Raw genomic sequence first — 19,787 nt, forward strand, 5'->3', positions numbered from 1 at the left:
TGATCGCTAAGCCGTTTCGAGCCGTGTACCAAAGTTGCAGAATGTCGTGGTCAGCAGTCCACTTTGCCTTAATTAAAAACTTACTGGGTATCAGCCCTAATGTTACCGTCCGAAAGCGATGGTTTGTGGTTTTTGTTGTAACAGCATACAGATTCCCCAAAGAGTTTTTGGGAAATATTGCTGAAGTTACAGTCTTTTGCCTGTCCTTGACCTTGGATCATTCGGGTTACGACTGTCCTGAGAACGAACGATGGCTTCTATTAGCCGACGGCTCATAAGCAGGCAGAAAGGTTGTTACGGAAGCGCTGTCGTACTGTCACTAGAGGTTCGTAGCGCACGGAAGGTCTGCTGGCTCTCACGCTCGGCTTATATTAGTCTCTCCACCCTAACCATAGCTAAAGATGCTCGCGCAACTTGCTCGTGCCAGTGGAGAACCGTAATGGTTATAAAACAGTCTTGCTAGTGCTCTAACGCTCACTTTCCAAAACAATATCTGATAGCTGCACTGAGATTGTGATTCTAGCTAGGGAACTGGTCCATTGTTTACGAGGTACGCTTGCGGTGCGTTCATTTAGATGATTTTTTCCATCTTAAAGGATTTTTTGATTAAAGGCATATATGCCTAGGATATGGCGCAATATTTATTTATTTTTATAAGAAACTACGGCTTAGTGACACAATTAAAGCTCGTACTCAACTCTTGCACTGACGGATAGAGCTCGAGCGCGAAATTATATTAAAAAGCGAGCTGTAGATCTTTTGAATAGCAAGTTTCACGTTTGCCCACTGTGCTCCTGGCCACCTACGAGCAAGTCTCAAAATTAGGACTTCTCGAAGGTGTAAGTGGTTATTCGGTGTGCGCAGGCAGCAATTTCGGTTTTCGGCATCGAATCGTGGGATAGTCCGTGGAGCTCTATGCGATCGATAATATAGCCAAAGTGTACCCATGAGCTGGTCTGATATTTTCCGGGCGGAAATAAATCTGGAAATTGGGTAGGCGCTAGTCGGATTTACTTTCTTCTATCTAGCGACAAGGAAAACTATCGAATTGCAGCCACTGTCTAGTGATTCTGGTTAGCCTCCGTCTAATAAACTGTCGAATTACTAATCAGAATTCCCATACAGTCCCGAAGTTACCTAAGTTATCGCAGTCGCTTGCCAGAGCTTGTCCTGGAGGTGAAAAGGAAATCGTTGGCAGGATTATCTGCAATCAGCAGGATCAGTTGCCCAAGTCAAAGCGTTGAGTGCCAGTCTGGGAACTATGAGCGATAACTTTTTCGAGAGAAACTCTCCAGCTGCAGAAATGGAAATCTTTAATGAGTTCTTGTATGCTACATACAGTCTTACCTGTCATACAGCAACTTTAGCTTTGGGTAAAATACACAGTGCCCTGATAGTTTATTACTGTATAGCTGTCACTTTCCAAAGCTTGTCATGGCGGTATCCAAAAACCCCTTGTCCGAAAAAACTTGCCAGCAACACGATTGGTTACTCCAGAGGAGATTTTGTAGGATACAGCCAGTCCAGGCACTGCTAAAAACTATCTCAGTTAAGGAAATGTTCCCAACACCAGAGTTATTATCTCAAAGCGAAACTTTTATTCTGGAGCCCGCAGTCTTATAACGGGTGATTTTTTTGAGGTTAGGATTTTCATGCATTAGTATTTGACAGATCACGTGGGATTTCAGACATGGTGTCAAAGAGAAAGATGCTCAGTATGCTTTGACATTTCATCATGAATAGACCTACTAACGAGCAACGCTTGCAAATCATTGAATTTTATTACCAAAATCAGTTGGCAGAAAATCCGCTTTTTTATCGACAAATTTTGTTCAGCGATGAGGCTCATTTCTGGTTGAATGGCTTCGTAAATAAGCAAAATTGCCGCATTTGGAGTGAAGAGCAACCAGAAGCCGTTCAAGAACTGCCCATGCATCCCGAAAAATGCACTGTTTGGTGTGGTTTGTACGCTGGTGGAATCATTGGACCGTATTTTTTCAAAGATGCTGTTGGACGCAACGTTACGGTGAATGGCGATCGCTATCGTTCGATGCTAACAAACTTTTTGTTGCCAAAAATGGAAGAACTGAACTTGGTTGACATGTGGTTTCAACAAGATGGCGCTACATGCCACACAGCTCGCGATTCTATGGCCATTTTGAGGGAAAACTTCGGAGAACAATTCATCTCAAGAAATGGACCGGTAAGTTGGCCACCAAGATCATGCGATTTGACGCCTTTAGACTATTTTTTGTGGGGCTACGTCAAGTCTAAAGTCTACAGAAATAAGCCAGCAACTATTCCAGCTTTGGAAGACAACATTTCCGAAGAAATTCGGGCTATTCCGGCCGAAATGCTCGAAAAAGTTGCCCAAAATTGGACTTTCCGAATGGACCACCTAAGACGCAGCCGCGGTCAACATTTAAATGAAATTATCTTCAAAAAGTAAATGTCATGGACCAATCTAACGTTTCAAATAAAGAACCGATGAGATTTTGCAAATTTTATGCGTTTTTTTTAAAAAAAAAGTTATCAAGCTCTTAAAAAATCACCCGTTATGTTTGCGGGCGATGCTGAAGTGGCAGTTCAGTGGGCAGTTATAAATCTGTGTTTAAGCGTCCTTCTTCGCCGTCAATTAGGTTTTACGTCTTTCTTCGCCGAAGTTTTCCTTAAGCGTCCTTTTTCGTAAGAATTTTTTTACGCGTCGTTTTTCGCCGTCAAAGCACTAGCGCGTCTTTTTTCGCGTGTAGTGACGACATAACTCACTACGAAGTTCCAGTACTATACCATGAATCCTTCCAGAGATACGCAGTATGAAAAGTTCGGTTTATATGGGTAGTATGGGAAGGACCACGCCCCTTTATATATCAAATATTTTTTTTTAGACTATAACCATCCTTGGGACATGAGCGGCAGGTATCCAAACTTAAAAAAAAATCGGTTCAGCCGTTCTCGAGCTTTGCGAACACAAAAACTCGCTTTCAAAATATTTGTTGTATAGATTTGCTAAATTTTCATGTTAAAGTGAGAAAAAAATAAGAGAGTATTATGTGTATCAAATCTCACAGAAAAACGGTAATCGTACATTTTGGGCCACCCTAATGTACCTTTGTGATCAATCCAACTTTTTTTATTAATCCGATTACGTTGCAAGCCGGCAAACGGTTTAAGCGCCAGAAAAGGAGAAGAGTCCTATTTTCTTTCATCTCAGTCTCACAACGCCAACAAATCCGACCTTACCCACTTCATCACGCAACCGACTATCAAAATATTTACTCCTTACAAACTACTTTGAAAATATGCAAATAGTACTTTCGGGCTCAACCCTCGACCTTTTCGCCATTTTAAAGGACCCACCATACATAACAAAAACAGTAACTCGTAATATATTCTAATGCATCTAACTAAGAGTAAAAGGAAAGAGTAAGAAAAACAGACTGACATCCTTTGCACAGTGCACAGTAGTACCTCAATCTGAATAGTACGCTGTATGTCATACTTACTCATACTTACAGTGACTCAAATAAATGAGCTCGTGTTGATTTTTTTCTAATATTCGTAATGTTTTTCGGGCTAATTTTTTCAATTTTTTTCTATAAAAATACTGGCCAAGCTTTAACCAAAACCATGTAAATCGCAGTTTCAAACTTTATGCCAAATTTATGAATAAATGTTCATCAAAATTTTAACTTTTTAATCTGAATCTTTAGAACAATTTTGGGTATGCAGTTTTATAGCCCATACAATTTTAGTCTGTTTAGTGCAATTTTAGTGCAAGTTTCAACAGGCTTAAAAATCGTGTTGATTTGTTTTATTTTTTTTTTGAGATGCTTTTGCGTTTTTTTTTATACAACAAGTGCGATTTATAAAAACTGGCGTTGATTTTTTGAAATGTTGTCGCTAATGGGCTCCCCGCACTTTATTTATAAGAAATTCGTGATTTTATTGAAAAAATTCCAAAAGCCGTCACAAAAAAAATTCTTAAAAATCAACGGGATTTTAGGGGTTTGAAACCTGCACTTCATTAGAGTAAAACTGTGTGGACTATGAAACTGCATACTGCTCTAAAGATTCAGATTAATAAGTTAAAATTTTGATGCAAATTTTTTGAGTTTTCCTAAATTGTCTATAAAGTTTGAAACTGTGGTTTAGATGGTTTTATTTATTTTTATAAAAAAAAAAATAACAAAAAAAATTATCTCTTAAAGCATTACGAATATAAAAAAAAGAAAAAATCAACACGTGGCCATTTGTTTGGGTGACAGGTAATAAGGTCAATGGAAATAAGGTCAATTGACTTTATTTCCCTCCCTGGTGCGAAATAAAGTCAATTGACATTATTACCTTTTCAAAAGCGAAATAAAGTCAACAAAAATTTGGAAATAAAGTCATTGACGCTATTTCCTCATTCAAATGGAAATAGCGTCAACAATGCTTAAAGTATGTCGATTCATAGAAAAAAATGTTGTTCTTACAATAAACATTGCCCCTAAGTGTTGTTTTTTAATAGATGAAAAAGGCTTTTGCCAAATCCTCAGTGTTGTGATATTAATCCACACACAATCATGAACTACCTCCAATTGATTCTATTAAAAAATAAATAAATTACGAATATGTAAAAACACGATGCGAAAAACTAAACGCCTGCGTACAGCTGGAATACGAGAAATATTTGAAGAAAGAGTAGAGAAATGATCCATAACATGCAAAACATTTTTCGTTTCTACAAAAATAAAGCGAACACTATTAATTTGAAGAAACAGTACATGTCCAAAAACCCCGGAGGAGCACTGAAAGAATTCTGTGTTTTAAATTAGCATATTTTGAATGAATTCGGAATGTCTAAGGTGGAAAAGAACCCAACCTTTCTATAAGGAAACAATTCTAGAAAAAGAATTTTCTTACACTGTATTTATGTCTCCGCCAGCAGTCATTTAAAAGCAGCTAAGGAGAACGACGACACTATTTATTAGATGGCACATTCAACGAGCCAATGTGCCAAAATGCGGGTATAAACAATTATTGATTATTTAATATCGGAACCGAGATCATATAAGTTAATTGATTGGTTTTCACACACTTTTGAAACACAAATTATATGCTTTTTTACTGCAGACAAGTTGTTGCCTCAAAACACAGCAGAAATCTTCCAATCAGGGCTGCCAACTCTCCTTAGTTTTGAGGTGCCATATTGAGGATAAAAAAAGTGCCAAAATGTGCCAAATAGAAAAATAAAAGTGCCAAAAAAGGTGTAATTCCTTTTAATCATTCACATTTAGCAATAAAATAAAGCCTCATTTTCAAAACAAAAGTGCGATGATAAAATAAGATAAACCAGTTGAATAGCCTTTATAAATTAGAAAATTTTAGTTGAGAAAAAGAAGTGCACGCAAAGGATATCACAAAAATGTATTGAAATGTAATTTTTTTTACAAAACTGCCATTTTGGCATTTTGTGGCAAATTGAAAAATTAAGTGCCATTTGAAATAAAATAGGAACAAATGGCACGGTTTGAGCCAAGTTGGCATCCCTGCTTCCAATAACTTACAAATATAAAAATGTGAAATATCGAGGGCTTGAATTCATTAATACCCTCTATCTGCAATTTGCACAAAAACTAATTTCTGATTTTAGAAACCATCTGGGACTTATTACCTGTCGTTATATAAGGTAGCATTAATATCACTGATGACAGTTAAAGCTTAGGTGGATTTTTATATCAGAATCTCATCTTTGTGAAAAGTGTGCAGATAGGGGGTATTATTGAATATAAGCCCTCGATGTTTAAAATATATAAAAATTTTATTTCAACGTATACAAAAAATTAATCTACCTGCGCTACAGCACAGGGAGACGGGGAGGGGTGGCCGGGGGGCCCGCGGCGTAGCGTGACGCGGTGTGGCGCGCTGACGCGGCCCGCCGCGAAGCTAAGCAAATTTAATGTTTGAAAGAGAAATAATGTCAATTGATTTTATTTCGTTTTTAAAAAGGTAATAATGTCAATTGACTTTATTTCGCACCAAGGTGGGAAATAAAGTCAATTGACCTTATTTCCGTTGATCTTATTACCTGTCACCATTTGTTTGAATCACTGTATGTACTTATGCCTAAGCATGTGCGCTCGCTGCGGATGCTTGCCGAGTAGTTGTTGCATATCAATTTTTCATGATAATGTCAGCTTGTTTTCATTGTAGTCGGGCGGTGGGGGTTTGGGCGTTGCTGTGTAGGCTGTCCGGTGAAATTTGCAAAGGCATGCCTGTGCATACTTACAAACGAATACTTATGTATATGTGTGCGTATTTTTTGCAGCTGTTGGTGAAATATGCAAATGTGAAACCACATCAAACATTAAATAGGCTACATAATTCATAGTGTTGGTGCACCAACAGCAAGCAAGTGTGTGCTTGTGGTGAGTGGGTGGAAGGTTATATGTATGTATTTAAATACATAGTTCGCCTGCTATTTGGCTGATATGGCGCGTGTAATAAATGTAACTGGCGTTTACTTATCTACTATATATGTAGTGCGCCAAAAAAACTCAGTAATGATTTAGAAATTGGGCATGAAAAGTGCAAAATCTGCGTTAAAATATTTATGCTTACTTTTCGGTGTGTGTGTGTATGTGTGCAGAAATAATGAGACTATTTGCTGTCTATTCACATTAATGGTGGTGGGCTGGAAAATTGTTAGACATTTTTTCTTAAGCCCGGCTGAGAGCTGTATGTGTAACGCGTAACTGGATAGGAAAGCTGCAGCCCTCGAAGCTGAAAATCTTACATGATGATAATGCCGTTAAACCAAGTAGGGCTGCTGTAGGGCCTTAAAGTAATGTTGAGCCTACCGTCAGTAACGAGGGAAGTAACCAGCTCAGTTAAACGAACTTCTTTTACCGCCTTCGAAAAATCCGTTGTCGAAAGTAGCTCGCCTAAAAGTTCACATGTCTAGAGCCAAACCTCATGTAGCTAGTGGAGCTCTGACTGTTTTCTTATTCGGCGACAATTCCGCAAGAGTGTCCTGCCTTGGGAGCACATGGGCTATGCAGTTACCTGTGATATCGCTATGCTTTGGAATCCAACTAAGCTTGATAGCGAAGTAATCTAACCGAAGTCCCAAGTTTGGTATGCAGTCAATGAAGGTAGTGCAATTGGTATATTCGATCAGTGTGCACTTTTCCAATCATACTCCAACTTGAGATTTAACCTACTGTAATCTTTTCACGCGAAGGCGCTAACAAAAGGATTAATAGCTAATTTTTTGTTCACGAATTTCCCTCCACGTTGTAAAACTTGTTCCACCTCCCACAAAAAAAAAAAATCCCAAAAATTAACAGTAAGTCCTAGCTACTTTAAACTTGCATTTTATTGTAGTTAAATTGATAGGCCTACAAAACTGCGTACCCAGAATGTCTCTAAGCTCATAATTTTGATAACTGTTTGTCGAGTTTTCCAAATTTTTGTATACAGTTTGAAATTTTTTTACTTATATGAACTTTGTTAAACAACGAGCTACACTCTCATAAAAAATAATGAACATTAAATAAAAGAAAGGGGAATTGACAAAGTATGCTAAAATGTCCTTTCCCTATTTATATTTTCACCACTGTATGAATATTGAAAAATTCTTCCTTCCTGGTATTTTTTTATGCACACTGTGCACACTTTTCAGTCTTTGTATTTGATTTGCTAAAATGTGACACTCGTAAAATGTAAATTGAAGACATTTTTTATTTTTTTTTCTATTAAAAAAAGTTTGAAATATTAGGAAATTTTCTCAAATATTTCACTTAAAATTTGAACATGCAATATAATATGAATAAAAATAAAAATAAAAAAATCCACAAAATTTTTGTTCGGAAGATTTTAATTAAAAACTTTGGAATCTTTACAAAACTTTGCGGATTTCTCCTAATTTCTGTACAAAGTTTGAAATTTGGACTTTCATAGTTTTTACTAGATAATCAGGTATATTTTTGTAAAAATAATAAACATATAATACACAAAAAAAAAAATTTTAAAAACTTGTTAAAAAGTCGCGTCCGTATTTATGTTTACAGCACCGTAGGTGTGACCAAATATGTAAAAAGGCCCGGTATTTGTTTTTTTAGAAATTGCCTTACGTTTTTTGTTTGCTGTAATATGGTACGGCCTAATGTGCATATGTATGTGTGTATGTATATAAACCTACAATTGCCCTCGTACGTATGTATGTATGAATAAAGAACGCTAGGACTGTAATAAAAGTGATAACAAAAACGCAAAAAGAGCAAAATACTCAGCATTAAAACATACAAAACTTATGCGCGCCCAACGCTGTCACAATAAAATATGGATTATGGGGCGCTTTTTGTTAAGTAATTTATTTGTAATTTTTTAATATTTGACTTTTTAATATTCATTTGGCCCTTTGTGATAAATTCGAAAATTAATGTGTAGGTCATTCAAAAAAAGGCGTCTATTAAATTCAACAAAGAAAGGTAATAGGTGCGTTCTATATGCATAGATACATACATATGTACATAAATAGTACTTTTATAATAATAATAATATAATAGATTGGCGCTTACACATATGTTAGTGTTTGGCCGAGCTTCTCCTCCGACATGTGGCGTGCGCCTTGATGTTGTCACACAAAGCGGAGGGACCTACAATTTTACGCCGACTCCGAACGGCGATAGTACTTTTGCTTGACAGAAATTATGTTGAAAATTTAAAGCTTACAAATATGTATTTAGTAACATTTTTATACCCGAGCGCACTTGTGCACAAGGGTATTATAACTTTGTTCACATAACGGTTGTTTGTAACAGCCAAAACGAATCGAGATAGATATAGGCAAAGGTATACATAAATGATCAGGATGAAAAGAGAAATCGATTAAGCCATGTCTGTCTGTCCGTCCGTCTGTCCGTCTGTCCGTCCGTCCGTGTACACGATAACTCGAGCAAAAATTGAGATATCTCAACGAAATTTGGTATGTAGGTTTCCCTTAATCCAAGGTAGGTTGGTATTAAAAATGGGCGAAATCGGACTTTAACCACGCCCACTTCCCATATAACGGTAATTTCCAGAAATACGAAAACTGCGATATTTTAGTAACTACTGGAGATTATTCACTCAAAATTGATATTTACAATAACTTTTAGACGAAAAATAAGAATATTATAAATTTTTGGAAAATGGGCGTAGCCACGCCCACTTATGGTTACATGTGTATATCTTGGTAACCGCTGCACCAATTTCTTCCAAACTTGGCACAGTTGTTGGCCTTGGTACAGCATAACAAATCGCCGAAACTTTTTAAAATCGGACAATAACCACGCCTACATCCCATATAACGGTAATTTAGAGAAATACAAAATCTTCGATAAATCAGTAAATATTGAAGCTAATTTATTCAAAATTGATGCTTGCAACAATTCTTTACCAAGAAATACGTTTATGGTAAAATTTTGGAAAATGGGCGTGGTACCGCCCACTTATGATCACATATTAGTATATCGGTAACCGTTCTACCAAGTTGTACCAAACTCGGTGTGGTTATTGTGCTTGCCACATAAAAGCAAAACGTTAAAAATTATTGAAATCGGACTAAAATAATGGCCGCTTCTCATATAACGGTAAATTTCAGAAATGCTTGAAACTTCAATATTTCGAAATTGAAGGACGCTAATTTACTCAAAATTGATACACCCCGGCTTACCATCTAGCGGAAGGTTTCGGAAAGGTGAAAAAACATATATTTAATATTGCGCCGGGTATTTAATGGTCGGCTCCGCCCGAACTTAGACTTTCTTACTTGTTTCTACATCGCCCTTTGACAATTGTTCATATGCACATACATTTACATGCTCGAGTACACATATAAATATTTGCTTGTGCAAAAGTTTTCTTCTTAAAATGCAATTTACATGTGCTAGCGAAAATTTAATTTCTTTATTTTTAATTTTATAAACTAAGGGAAGAGTCTTCATTACGCACAGCTTGTCTAAATATTTGCTGGCAAATAGGAGAAAATTAAACAAAAATAGTGAAATGCACAGTTTTTGAACTTTGAAACGAACGTACATACATACATACATACATATGTACTTATTTCTAGCAATATAAGAATACTTTAAAAAAAATATGTGCAAACGGAGATAGTTTTCTTTTTTATTTATGCTCATCCCATAGCCACGTATAAATAAATGAAAGGATTGAAACCCACAAAGTTTCTGTTTTGCCTCTTTAAACATTTGAACTGTTCTTGAAATCGCTACTGTATTTTCAGCTACCGATCATCAACATTTGTATCTATAAATATCGATACTACATATATAGTATATCGAGCCCTAACCGCCAAAAATACGTAAGCGACATTTTTTTCAAATATTTTTTTTTTACATTTTTTTTTTTCATTCAGAAATGTTCCTAGAACATCTAGATGCAATTCTGCGAAATCAAAAACAAAACTTTGGAAAAAATGTTGCTTACGTCGTTTTGGCGATTAGGGCTCGATATGCATTTATATATTAAGAATGTAAGTACCAGGGACCGAAAATAATGATTATTTCAAAAATTTCAAAGAAACAAATCAAAAGGTTCAAAATATCGTAGAACAATTTCGAGCAAGTTTTTTCATGCTCTGTATGAATCTCTTACGATTTCAAAATGTTTGAGCGATATCTATAAAAATTATAACTAATTAATCGCTAAAAAAAAAATCATATATCGAGTTATATCTTTTTGATAAAAAAAAGTAATTTTTCGAGTGTTATTTTGTTGTTCTGAAGTAATATTATTTTGTGCGTTGTTTTCTTTTTGATCAAAATCATTAATTTGATAATCATTATATTATGAGTTTTATATTTTTGATCAGAAATAATCATTATTTTTTTAGTTAAATTTTTTTCATCAAAAATAATGATTATTCTTTGAATTTTATTATTTTGATCGAAAATAAAACTCATTTCTTGAGCGTTATTTTTTCTCTCAGAAATAAAAATTAACTTTTGCGATTTATTTTTTTTTTTGGCAGATCGAAAAACTCAAAACGCCCCACTTCACCTAAACTCAACTCACCACACCTCAACTCACCTCACATCAACTCATCTCAACTCACCTTAACTCACCTCACCTCAACTCACCACACCTCAATTCACCCCAACTCAACTCAACTGCCTTACCTCAACTCACCTCATCTCACGTCATATCAGTTCAGCGAAGCTGCACATTTTATTTCTGAACTGATCAGCTCGTATTTCAATCCATTAAAATTTAAAATTTTGTGAAATTTTGATAAAAAAAAATTGTTTCTGGAATACTGCAGGAACACCCTGCGTTTAATTTTATTCCAAAATTTTTAATCCTGCAGCTCTCTACTATCTATATGGAAATAAAAAACATCAAGCCAACGTTTTATTTTAAAGAATGTATTTTTGACATTTGTTTCGGTGAAGTGTTTACGCTTGGCTATGCTCTTACTAATATTCTTAGTACAAAATTTGTCGCATTTAGTGGCTTCCTGGCGGCATATAATTAATTTTATAGGGAAATTTCTATTTAGTTCTTTTTAGTGGATAAATTATCCTTCCAAAAATACCAAACACGTTCACATTGCAGATAAAGATTTTTTTCGATTTTTGCCCACTTAGGCGGCACTATGCGTAGGCCCAAAAATTTATTTATTTTTTATTTATTTATTTAATTTTTTATTTTTTTATTTTATTTTTTATTTTTATTTGATTTATGTATATATTTGATTTACTTTGTCCTATTCTCTATTGTTTTACTTTATTTCATATTATTTATTTTATTATTAGTTGATTAAAATGTTTGGAGTTTAAGTTTACTAAAAAGTACACAACAATTATAATCGCATTAAAAAAATAAAATAAAAGTAGTAATGAATGAATTAAAAAATAAAAAATAAAAATGAAATGAAAATTATTTTGACCGCGTAACTCGAACGGAACTCGAACGTTGCCGTTTGTATATACTTTTAGTCAACATGGCAAGTACTCACACATGGAACCACTTACGTACCCAGTGGGAATTAGGAGCACGTAATAATACCTTATTAGCAACTTACTCTTCACCTGGCAGTCATTACCATTTCCCTGCCGAACGTCCCTTACTTTTACAAAGGCATGGCCGCCTTATGTAAGTAGGAATTTAGAATGTACATTTGGTATCAGACATACTTCTGAGCCGCTTTACAAAGTAAGTTACGTGTAATGCAGAGCAGTCGCTCGGAGTAGTTCGGTGCTTGGAAATAACTTCGGCTGCACGTTATTTTGCAACTGACAACGTAATGTGTCTTCGGAGGTGTTCATTTTGCCCTTTACTAGTAGATGACATTGGCCATGATGACAATTTTGGTACTAAAAACTGAAAGAAAACATGGCTTACCTCGCAAGGTGCTTACCTATTTTCCCAGTGGGTATGTACTTGTATGCATACAACCGTACGCGCGTTAGCCGGTTTCCGTTGTTGTCAAGTAATGTTGGTTATATATGTATGTAGCGCATGTGTCGAGTACATTTCTGTAAGAAGTATCTAAGTAAACATACCATGTTTACTGTTTTAACAACAACGACAAAATATTGTAATAGCAAGTAAATATAACAAAAGCAAAAAAATATTAGAAGAAGAAAAAAATAGCTAGTGAGAATACAGGAAAAACATAGAATAAATACTTGTAGACTGTGTACGCTACGCTGTACTGCACCCCCAAACCTAAAAGTACACACTTTTCTAGCACTGAAACTGAGTGGCATCCCCTTTCTCTGTTTATACACAGTTTCCCTTCTTCTCTAGCCGCACAACTGCGCTTTGCACTTATACCCCTCTTGTCTCAGCCGTTGCCGCCGCTTCACTGCACTCCATCCTTTGGCCCATCTTTTTTTTATGATTATTTGTTTATTAATTTTTGTTTGTCGATTTTTGTTTAATGCGGAAGCTACAAATAACTGCGGCATTTTAGCGGCTCAGCGCATTCGCAACGTTGGCTTTGTAACGCGCGGTTTATGGCGGTTCGCCTGTGTACGTACTCGTAGTCCCTTAAGGGCCTTTCCGCTTGCATACTAACTCAACTACTTACGTTCTTATTTTTCTACATACTTGCTTGCTTACATTCTAATTCGCGTATGTACATATATTTATTTACGCTGCTGCTTGTGGTGGTCGTTTGTTAATTTTTTGTTTCCGGTGAATTTGAATATATTAGCTTACACGTGCCGGACGCCCACCGAGTCCTTCCACAGGCTTTCGTTTATTCATTTATAAATGATTAGTGAAGTAGCAGCGCTGTGAGCAGTGTGTTGAAGTGAGTGAAAAAGGATACAAAATTACTAATATATGTATGTACATACATGTATGGATACAATCAATTTTATAAAAGAACAAAAAAAAAAACAAGACTAATATGTTATCATGTCGAGCCCTAACCGTAAAAAAATGAGGGCGACATTTTTTTTTTAAATTTTTCTTTTTGAAAAAAATTTCGCTCTAAGATCATTTCTGCACCAAAAACAAAATTTTGGAAAAAAATGTAGCTTACGTTTTTTGATGGTTAGTGCTCGATGTGTTAGGCTTTATTATATATAGCTTTATCCTTGACAGGAAGCTATCGTGGAGGCCAAAAAGAGAGGAAAGGACAAGGAGGGCATCAGTGGTATTTTACTGATCTAGCGGAGTAATTGCAAAAATAGAGGGTTTTGCCGAAACCTATTATATTTTATGAAGCCCTAGTCCTTAACAGGCAGTAGCAGGGCACTCAGTATTGTACTTCACGTATTGCTGAACATAGTGCCTGTCGATATTGCAGGAAAAACTGCCGCAGCGCGAACAAAAATTAGACTCAGGGAAACCAATTGCTTGACCGATTAGAGACTGGACACTCTGCATTTATAGGGGGCTTCAAATACATCCCTGGTCTCACGGATTACAGCACCACCGAAATGGCTCCTAGGAGCTTCTTCTCCGCCCACTTTTCCTCAAGGGAGGATTGAGCCGTGCGGAAATTTTGGAGAGGGGGAGCAGTGAACTTCTTTACGAATGGATCGAAACTGGACTCCAAGGTTGGTTTCTGTCAGGCTTCCCGACTGCTGCAGTATATTTCAGACAGAAGTTGCTGGGGAATCATTGCTTAGAAGGGCGACGACAGTTAGGAAGGTGAGCCAAGCGGCTCTGAAGGACTTCTGTACTAGGCTCATTTGGGTTTCGGGTCACTCGGCTACATTGCGGGGAACTGTGTGGCCCTCGCAACATTTTCCCCGTATCAGGAGCGACTGGGGTGACATTTAGCACCTATGGTATACTCTTGGATAGTTGGGTATGATGTCAGCTCAGCGAGCACTGGGCGAAAACCAGGACATGCGCGATTCGAAGGTCCTTCTCGCCAAGGTTGGACAGTGGGTTTTAACGGTCACTGTCCAATCGGTATTTACGCATACGACTAAGTATTAGGTGCGTTCAAAATGTGGTATCACAAAGAACAATCTTTTAATTGTCTAAGTGAGTGCCTTACCTCTGGGACTTTTTTTTTTTGATTTAAACTTAAGGTTAAGTACCTGAGCTAGATGCAATGGCCAGTGGTGGATAACAAAATAAAGCCGATGTGCGATTTTGTTGTTCTTAATTTTTTATTTTTTTGGGAAAAACTGCAAAAATTTTGACGCAAGGAGACTTGACAGACGTAAACTTAGCGTCTAATCAAATGAATTATTCAGAGGAGCAAATAAAATCCATTAAAAAATGTATGTATAAGAATCGATACCCCGTGGCAATCTAATCGTTTTATATAAAAAATTTTTAGAACAAAATTAGAAATTTTCAAATTTATTTTTATTATTATTTTTTTTTTAATTTGGCTATTTGGTTTTCAATGGTTTTACTTATCCAATTAATGTCTATAAAATTTTAATAAAAAAAATGTTTTTTAGAAGAAAATGGAAAAATCTCAAAAGTTTTGTAGAAAGTGTGTGGCCACGCAAACCTTACCACCTTTTTTTTCTTCTTATATATGGAAAATATCCTTTACAAATTTTGTGCTTAAATATAATTGAAAATTTGCAATATTTTTTTTTTTATTATTGTTTGAGGACTAATATATGCACTTAACGCATCATCGAATTTCGTCCTGAAAACTTTATTAGCCAAAAAATGTTATTGTTTTTAAATTCTACAGAATTTTCTCCTTCATTTGGTACCCATATTCTTAACCTACATTGCACTGATTTTTTTAAATAAATTTTTGAATTAATCATAACTTTAAAATTTCAAAGTCCTTTGAAAAAAATCCTGACGTCACAATGAAAAATTAAAAACGCAGTTTTACTATATTTGGCCAGTAGTTCCGGGAGTATATCGATTCTTTCGTGTGCTTTGATTGTTTTTGTTTTTATCGCACGGTGTTATTGGACAAGGATTCTTAAACAATTCAAATGTTTCAAAAACGATATAATTGATATTACGATTTATTCCATTTCGCCATTTCGATATATCGCAAAACGATGTTTTGGAAAATATCAACAATCATACTACGCATTTTCGTCCATATAAAAATATATTTTTGATTGCGCGAGGCTCGGTAGAGAAATTTATATACTGTATTCATGCTTTCTATTTAATTACAATTACTATACATACATACATGCATGCGTCCAGAAATAATAAATACTCTTATGAACAACATTTGACCAAAGTCATGGATGAATGTCGAGTTGACGAAATTGATCGGGCTTGGCTGACGCAAAATACATATGTATGTATTTACATAGTACGTACTATATGTATGTACATAGATTACGCGCATAAGGGAATATGAGACTACATACTGTGAATTAACTATAAGTCAATCCCTCCAAGAAGAGAATTTTTATGGATTAAAAGGTACTTCAAAATACAAACAAAATTAAAAACGACTAGATTCGCTGAAAACTTTACAACCTAATTTGAAATCAGGAAAAGGAATCACGGAAAAGTTCAATACGAACGAACGTACGTGGCGTATGAGTAACATTTTCATCTCGTCTAAGTAACTCATGCGCCATGTACGTACGTTCGCTGTGTGTCTGTCGTTAAGGTGGAATTCCTCATAGATACAAACAAAAATCAAAAAAATAGCTGATACATATAAATAAATATACACTCATTTATATTAATACCATACATACATACTAATGTACACCTATCCATACATAAATACCTGGAAACTACCCAATGTCGAATGTGCCAGAAAAGGGCAATTGACATTCATAGTTGAATTTTTATTAGCTAAAAGGCGTTGAATTCATTTGAAGCTTCATACACACATAAACGGGTAGTATTTATGACAATTCGTTTCCTGGAAATCTACTTGTAAGCACATAGAACAATTTCCTTTCTGTTTCATAGTCAAAACAATTCATTGCCTCGTTTTAACAGTATGTAGCTGGATTCATAGAAAATCTTTGCAAAAAATGAGTGTGCTTCTACTTTGGTAAAATAAAAATTAAAATAGCATACCTAGAGTCAAGTGTAGTGATAAAAAGTTTTCTGGCTTGCTTGTCTCTCAAGCGAGACATTAGAGTGAAACTCAGTTTGATTGGAGATCTGCAGCATTGATATGTAGAAGGCACAGCATCTAGTTATTAAAAGGCAGCCAACGTAAGTGACTTAAGACGATTACTGAATGTCTAAAAATGCTCTTCAGCTGTCGCCGCTTGAAATGAAAGCTTAGTCATAATTTTTCTCTGAGGTGTTCGGTGTACCTAAAACATGTCTGGCTACACAGCACTTTTGCCCTGCCTAGGCTAAGCCAGAGCTTGCACGGTACCATGAAATTCGGTTAGAATGAAGTTCACAAGTAAAAAATACTCAGCAACTCACCTCACAACTGCGTTGCATCAAGAAGTAAGAACAATTTTAATGACAAAAAATCTCTCTTGGATGCAGAAATACTGCTAGATACATATCTGCATCAAAAAGAAAAAAATGCTTACTTTTTTTTTTGGTGGTTAGGACTCGATACATTCGTGTATACCAGCGATGGGCAGAGATAGCTTTTACTCTGCACGCGCCTATACGAAATGTATAGAAAGCTTAAAAGAGCTTTGCCCGCGGGCACGGCGGCATATACCAACGACCTCTGAAAGGCTCATAGTTTCCACAGTAAGGGGTTTTAAATAACTCTATGTATGTAAGGCAAGGCAAGGCAAAGCTTATAGGCTTATAGGAGCTTTAAATTAAAACATACCCACAGTTTTACAGTTCTGGAAACAGATAAATTTAAAGTACGAAAGCTTCATATGAAACTTTGTAAACTCTCCGAAGGCTAATAGCATTTTAAATTGAAGAAAAGTTTAAAAAATCCACAAAGTTCGAGTTTATGAAAAAAATGTGTGAGCTTATAAGCTTAAAGCTTCTTTAGCGTATTCTTTAAAAATGGAAAAAGTGGATTTCAGAAAAAATGTGTTATTTATATTAACAAAAATGTTATGCACAAAAAAATATAAAAAACATACACGACGAATAGAGAACCTCTTTATTTTTTTGAAAGTCGGGTGAAAATAAAAATAGACAGACAGGGCCCACTTATATCTTCATATATATTATTTTATGGCTAAATTTCTTAAATTAATATAAACTGGATAAAAGAAAATTCTCATTGACGTCTTGAAAAAAAGTCGATCAGAAGACTTCTAAGTTAGTAGGTAAAGATTTTATAAAAAAAAACACGGAAAAATACGCCATTCTTTCTATTATCAATGTGGACCTTTGTTGGCTAAAGAGCGGTAATCTCGAGTACGTTTTTAAAAAGTATCGAAAGCTTAGGAAAAAAATGTTAAACTCCGATGTATGTGTCGTGAACAGAGATAAGTAAGCTTCAATACGAAAGCTTCGAAAAGTTCGTTGAAAGTTCTTACGAGGCCTGTAGAATTAAAGATGTATGTATATGTACATATATTCTGCTTAAGCTATATATAAGTCGTAAATTTTCAGGGAAAAAGGGAAAAGAGAAAATAGGAGCTTTTTAAGGCCAAAAGCTGTTTATTAAAAAAAGCAAATAATAATAAGAATGGAATTCATCCAACGTATTTAATTTACCACAACAATAAAAGCATACATTATTTCTAAAACTGAAAACGATCAAAACTTTGAAAAGCTTGTCTTTGAAGCAGCCAGCTGTGCTCTAGGGGGCAGTCACAATGAAAACATATCACGCTGAAAAAGCTTTTCAAAGTTTTCTACAGACCAGTGATGAGCAGAGCGAGAGATTTTCGGTGAAGCTCAAAAAAGCGCCCGCGGGCAGAACTCTTTAAAGCTCAGTGTAGTTTTTATATAGACGCGCACAGAGTAAAAGCTCTCTCTGATCATCACTGATCTATGTATGTATGTATATCAGTGATGAACACCAGATTGCCCACGTGCAGAGCTTTTTTAAGCCTTCTATATATTTCGTTAGGTCTATATAGTACCTATAGAAAGCTTTTATCATGACATATGTTTCTTGCGTGATTTTTTCATATAGACTAGTACACGGTAAAAGCTGATGCTCATGTAACACGCCTATTGAGCTTTTTAAGCGGGAAGAATTATCTTTGGTCTTTACTGGTCTGAGAATCGTTACTAATTAGCTGATAGGAGGTCGACATTTCTGTTATATATATATACATATGTGGTAGACTAATTGATATTAAAAATTTGACTTCCCAAATGAATTGTATAATTAAATTCCTCTCCTTGATCTTCTTTAATTGAGCTCTTGAAGCATTATGATAATTCTAATCACTTTTTTCTTTCTCTTTCTTTGCAGTTAATGACGCCTACTTTGTACACACGATGCTCCGTCAAGCGCTCCGAACGAAAGGATTGAATTTTTGAAATACGGACAACATGGATAAACGCTCAAGTGTAGAAAGAATTTACTTAAGCAGTTGATAAAGACAAACAACATTCAAACATATAAATCTACGAAAACTAAAAACAAAAAAAAAGCCATCAACGTGAAAAAAATTCGACAAACGCAGAGAAGCAGCAATAAATTATGTACGAAAGGAAATACACGAATCGATGATAGCAAAAAGAAAAGAATTATTACAAAAGTAACAAAATAATTAGTCGTTTGCTTGTTAACCTTTTACACACATTTAACCAATTCTAGCCGTTCTACGCTTGTCTTCGCTATACACAAAATTAAAACGCTAATCTCTTCAACCAAACTCCAGCTTATTCCAAAAAAAAAACAACTACTTAGAGCTATTAAACAAATTCAGGGAGCGCCATAAATTGCGTGGATAAGAAACTGATCTTGCTCTGGCAACACTGGCACAGGTATCTTCCGTACGCTTCCAAAGCCGCAGAAGAAAAAGTAATAAAAAAACACAAAAGCTGCATAAAGCTGATTTCGCAACCGGAAAACTCGTAGGCAAAGCTACGAAATTTGCTGGAAGAAATTTTTTGATATGCAAAGCAGTTGATCAAAAGGATTTTCTTGACAACACAAATATTTACATATAAAATAAATATTTATAATTAGCAGCTGAGCCACAATTTAGTTCATAAATCGACTTTTTCCCAAGCGTATTGGGCAAAGCAATTTAATAATTGAGCAAGCAATTAAAACATTAACTAAGAAACTGCAGACAAAGAAACAAAAAATAAAAATAAAAATTAACTGAAGAAAGAAGAGCATAAATCGCGCACATTCGAAAATTTTACTGCTTCCTAAATTAGAAAAACAAAAAAAAAAACAACTAAAGTAAAATTATTTATAAAAACAAGTAGCAATTAAAAAAAAATTGAACGAGTCATCAATTATTCTA

General features: G+C 35.3%; 1 long non-coding RNA gene across 2 annotated transcripts in view; it reads left to right on the forward strand.

The window, feature by feature from the left end:
• The window catches only part of LOC118744776, an 84,805-nt gene extending 65,095 nt beyond the window's left edge, over positions 1-19,710 (forward strand). Inside the window, exons 2-3 of one of the 2 annotated variants that reach the window (XR_004993587.1) lie at positions 18,779-19,067; positions 19,127-19,636. This is a non-coding gene — a long non-coding RNA (uncharacterized LOC118744776). Of the gene's footprint in view, positions 1-18,778 lie in introns of both variants that reach the window. The other variant, XR_004993586.1, reaches the window with a different exon arrangement.
• The last annotated feature ends 77 nt before the right edge of the window (positions 19,711-19,787 follow it).

This window comes from Rhagoletis pomonella, unplaced genomic scaffold (assembly GCF_013731165.1).
Source record: "Rhagoletis pomonella isolate Grant_MI unplaced genomic scaffold, Rhpom_1.0 Rhpom_scaffold_00008, whole genome shotgun sequence".
Lineage (NCBI taxonomy): Eukaryota > Metazoa > Arthropoda > Insecta > Diptera > Tephritidae > Rhagoletis > Rhagoletis pomonella.